At 43.4% G+C, this 5,522-nt stretch overlaps 1 pseudogene; it reads left to right on the top strand.

Annotated features, from left to right (window-relative positions):
• The first annotated feature begins 2,193 nt into the window (after positions 1–2,193).
• On the top strand, positions 2,194–2,273 carry LOC140598416 (U4 spliceosomal RNA; annotated as a pseudogene).
• Positions 2,274–5,522: the final 3,249 nt, after the last annotated feature.

Genomic DNA, 5,522 nt, shown 5'->3' with positions numbered 1-5,522 from the left:
AGAATGACACACAATGTTTGATGAGTTTCTTTGGAATCTGGAGAGAGTATGTATCACATTTAGGTAACTTGCTTTGCCCATTTACTAGGAAACAAGAAAAAGTAGCCTGTGGCCCTGTGGTATGTGTGTATTGTGTGTGTGTGTGTGTGTGTGTGTGTGTGTATTTACTGTGTTTTACAACAGACTTTTCTAAAGTTTTTTTATTTTTTAATTTTTTTTTATTTACTCAAGAGACAGACAGAGAGAGAGAGAGAGAGAGAGAGGCAGAGACACTGGCAGAGGTAGAAGCAGGCTAGGGGACTTGATCCCAGGACCCTAGGATCACACTCTGAGCTAAAGACATGCTCAACCACTGAGACACCCAGGAGTCCCTACAACAGGCTTTTCTATACCTGAATGGAGGATATGTCTTCTTGTGTGCACATGGAAATGACAAGTGGGCATGAGTAGGGATGGAGTCAGATGGCCTGAAAAGGAGTATGCTCACCTATCTCTATGAGTAACTTATGAGTCAGGCTTCTGAAAGAACTGTGGTGAGTATTACAGATCACAGAACCCCAAAAGCTGAACAGGGATCTCAGATTTCCTCTTAAACTGAGTAACAGCTTACCTCGTCTTGATGTTAAGAGTTGTTCAAGGAGTTTGCTCATTTCAGTGTGAACCTACTTTCTAGTTACTAAGATTGCCCATAAACCCAACAACAGAAACTTACTGAGTTTTATATGGGTGGTGAAGGGGACAAGCAGGTAAGAAAGAGGGCAGATGGAAAAGAAATTGACGTAATTGGTGGTAGTGTAAAAAGTTAACATCTCCCCTTATTCAAAAAAAATAAATGGGTAGTTAATGCAAAACATTTAAATAACACAGAAAAGCGCACACACACACACAAAACAACAAAAAGTTTTTTTTTTTACCTAGAGATAACCCCCATTAACATATGACCTATTTCAAGCTAATCTCTTTCTCTATCACTATGCATATTTGCGTGTATGTATTTAAACAGAATAGTGTGTATGCTCATTTACAACCTGTCCTTGAAGTTTGCATTTTAGTGAACATTTTTACATGTCAATGAACATTCTTAAATCACATGACTTTTGATGGTTATACAGAATTTTCTCAAATGGACAACATATTACATTTCTTAAGCAGTGTGACGTATTGGTTTACACTTAATAACCAATGCTTCTGGCAGAGGCTATCTGCCAGGATAGAAAGTTTTGTGGCTATGCCTCCACAACAAGCTATCACCAAATAGGACTTTACTAGATCACTGCACATTATTGGAGGACATCCGAGGTCAAGAGCCAGTCCATTAATTGAAATAATTAAGATATCTTTTTTCTCTGTAGATTTCCCCAATTCCCTAACTTGGCATTAGCCACAGTTCATGTCATGCTTTAATGTAACCTATGTCGGTTCTGGGAACAGCATTTGTGAAATGATGAATTTTACCTAAAAGACACAAAGCTGACTGCAAAACATATCTATTACAATGTCACAGATGTGAGTCATTCACTTGGTAGGTACTTACCAAGTGCCTAAAATAAACAAAGCAATACCTTTCTGGGCGGGCAATATTCCACAAACACTGAGCTGCCATAATGTGCAAGGATGTTAAGAGAAATAACTCTTTCAAAGAGTTATTTGTGCTACCTATACAGAGGGAAAATATATGGAACCCGGACTCATTGAAGAACAGTACAAAAGATGTCATAGGGCACAATGCAGTGATGGCTACAGGCAATAGGGCTGTCTGTATTTAAGATCGGCTCCTAAGGGTTGGAGCAGTCAGAAAAGCCTTGAAAGGATTGAGAAGATTGAAATGAGAGTGGAGAGTTTTCAACCAAGGCTAGGAGACAAGTATAGTTATCCTTGGGGACAATATAATCCAGTTTACCAGGAGTAGGTGTGGGATTGACATCTGAAAGAGTGCCAAAGGGCAAGGTCCTTGAATGCCAGGCCACGAGAGGCAGACTCACGGCAATGTCATGCGAGAAGGCTTTGGAGCAGTAGAGTGATGGGGTGACCTGGACATCTGATGTGGCAAAAGTTAGTTCTTAGTCTGAAATCTCTTCAGCAAGACTGGGAATTTATGTTGGAAGGGAAAATTATTTGCCCATAGTCACTTTCATCCTGCTCTTTGATCAAGATCTACAGGCAGAAACTGGCCCATTAGTAATAGTCTGGTTGAACTTTGTGCAGTGGCAATGTTGCAGCCATGAGGTTTTGTTTGAGGCATGATTATTACTAATTGAAAACTTTTCCCAGGAAAATAGTCCGGCTATAGGGGCCCCTGGGTGGATCAGTGGTTGAACGTCTGTCTGCCTTTGAGTCAGGTCGTGATCCTGGGGTCTTGGGATTGAGTCCCGTATCAGGCTCCCGTCTGCCTCTCTCTGTGTCTCTCATGAATAAACAAGTAAGATTTTAAAAAAATAGTCTGGTTATAAATTCATATGTAGAATTTGAAAAATTAAGTTAGAAAGTTCTAATAATTGAACCAGATTTTTTCCTTTTTTAAAAAGATTTTATTTATTTGTTCATGACAGAGAGAGGCAGAGACACAGGCAGAGGGAGAAACAGGCTCCATGCAGGGAGCCTGACGCCGGACTCAATCCCGGGTCTCCAGGATCACTCCCTGGGCAGAAGGCGGCGCTAAACCGCTAAGCCACCAGGGATGCCCAAGACGTTGTCTTAATTCATTGAAGTTTCTCTGACTTTTTGTGTCAATACAGTTTTAGCCCTTGAAACAAAGACATTCTGAAAATACAAACAAAATCTTATAAATTCTAAACATAACTATTTAATTTTTACCTGTCTTTCCAGTCTTGTCAAAATGTGTGTTGATTTTTACCCAGTTGCAATAATATTGTATAAGCATTGTTAAGGATGTGAGGCTAATACACTACAAACATGTTAACTGGTTACTGAACTTAGAGTGTGTGTATAACTGAAGAATTTTAATTACTTTTTTAAAGCAATAGTTGCACATAATAAAAATGTAAGTAGCACAGAAAGGTAAAGACTGGCAGTAGGTCCCTCTCTCTCTCTATATATGTACACACACACACACACATATATACACAGTATATATATATATGTACATATATACACAGTATATATACTATATATGCACACAGTATATATACTATATATATGTATATACATATATACATATATATGCTGTAGCCTCTCTATATATACAAAATAGCATAGGTACAACCAACTGGATGGAAGGCCTGTGGCATTTTGGGTGTATCAGAGTGCCTTGCATGCATTCCTTGCTTTTGCACACTGATTTGCACTTTGCTTTTTTCATCTAGTAATATGATTTCGAGATTGCTCCACATCAGCACACATGGAACATGGAGCGCTTGGTTCTTCTCAACAGTGCTGTATTTTAACCACTTCTTACATAAAGATCTTTAGGCTGTTCCCAGTCTTTTGTTACTATAAACAAATGCTGTAACAAATATCCTTACATAAATCTGTAGCGTAAGTTATCTGTAGCATAAATGTGTAGGTGAGGAATTGCTGGGGAAATAGTTTATGCATATAAAATCAAGGTCGATATTGTTTACTCTTTTTTATTCTCACCAACAATGTGAATGAGGGCCTATTTCCCAAACCTAGGCCAACTCAATGTGTCTTAATCAGTTTGAAGGGTGGAAAATGGTGTCTCAATTTTAACTGCATTTAATCTAGAAATATTTTAAACTGTAGATTATTGATGCTTTTGTTTTATTTATTTATTTTTTTAATTTATGATAGTCACAGAGAGAGAGAGAGAGAGAGAGATGCAGAGACATAGGCAGAGGGAGAAGCAGGCTCCATGCACCGGGAGCCCGATGTGGGATTCGATCCCAGGTCTCCAGGATCGCGCCCTGGGCCAAAGGCAGCAAACCGCTGCGCCACCCAGGGATCCCTATTGATGCTTTTGAATAAACTTTTTCTCTTAATTGGATGAGTGAGCATCATTGACGAACCTGAATGTGAGGTGTGATTGAGTCTTGCTTGACTATATGAAAATTTAGGAAGCAGGGCAAGAGAGGGAGGGGCTCATCTGTTTATTTCACATCAAAATCCAGGTACCTTTGCAGTCTCCCAGTGGAACCTGGCGGATCTGCATAATCAGGCAGAGTAACAGATGTAATGGAAGGGGGAAAAAGGTTTTAAAGATAATTTGAGGGGATCCTTGGGTGGCTCAGCGGTTTGGCGCCTGCCTTTGGCCCAGGGCGTGATCCTAGAGTCCTGGGATCGAATCCCGCGTGGGGCTCCTGGCATGGAGCCTGCTTCTCCCTCTGCCTGTGTCTCTGCCACTCTCTCTCTCTCTGTCTATCGTGAGTAAATAAATAAAATCTTAAAAAAAATAAAGATAATTTGATTTGTTTGGGAGAGGCTTACAGAAATCAACATTTTTATTTACTATTTCTTGCTCTTTCTGCGTCCCATTAATTGGCAGCAATCCCTGGGTACATTGGGTGTAGTTAGGGAACCTCAGCGGAATCGAACCTGTGTTTTAAGAATTATTTTGAAAAAAAAAAAAGAGAGTATGCTGTGAGGTAAGCTCTGTTCGCAAATTATTCACCTTCCCCTTATCCCGTTCATTATGTATTCTGAGGAACTGGACCAGCAAGACAGGAATATGTGTGTGTCTGAATAAGATGCTTCAATCAGGCTGTTCAACGTTCGACGCGGAGACCTCGAACAAATCAGGCGAAATACGTTCCAAAGACTATAAACATAAAACTAGAAAAGCTTCTCCCCGCCCCCAAACAATCTCGATCCTCCTCACCATACGTAAGAAAAAAAAAATCTGTATTATTAATGCAAGAAATACATGTCCATCCTCACTGGATCCTATTCTATTCTCTTTTACAAGCTTTAGATGTTTAAAAAAAAAAAAAAGTGAGGAACAAGGTTGAGTGAGGTCCGCACCTAAGTGCACAGCGCAGATTTAGGTCTGGGCCCGACGCTGTGCAATCAATCCCGGATTTCGCACATCGAGTTCCGCCCCTACGCAGGCAGGGGAAGTCCTCGCTTTTATCTTCAGTTGTTTTAAAAGCGGTTTCTCACCCCACCTCCCCCCCCCCCCCGGTTCTGCTCTTTGTGTCAGCTGCCTCGGAGTTGCCCCTTGGCAACCGATGGATCTAGGGTAGGAAACACCGTTGGGGGGAGCCGCAGCGCAGCGCGCCCGCTGCCGGCCCCCGCGCCCCGCGCCCCGCGCCCCGCCGGAGGCTCGTCCCCGCCCCGCCCCCCTCCCCCCTCCCCCTGCCCCCCGCCCCCCCGCAGCCGAGCGCGGTCCGGGCGCAGGGCCCCTCTCCAGCGCCCCCTCCCCGGCGCGCTGCGGCTGGCGCTCCCCGGCGCCCCGCCTGACGCTGCAGCTGGGCCGGCGATTCGCCATTGGATTAAAAATAGCAGCGTCCCCCGCACCCCCGCCCGCCCGCCCCAGGCCCCCGGAGCCCGTTCCCGCCCCGCGGCCCGCCCGCCCGCCCCGGCTCCCGCCGCCCGCCCGCCCCGCC

Source organism: Vulpes vulpes, chromosome 3 (genome assembly GCF_048418805.1).
Source record: "Vulpes vulpes isolate BD-2025 chromosome 3, VulVul3, whole genome shotgun sequence".
NCBI classification, from domain to species: Eukaryota; Metazoa; Chordata; class Mammalia; order Carnivora; family Canidae; genus Vulpes; species Vulpes vulpes.
This window is presented reverse-complemented; position numbering and strand designations above follow the sequence as displayed.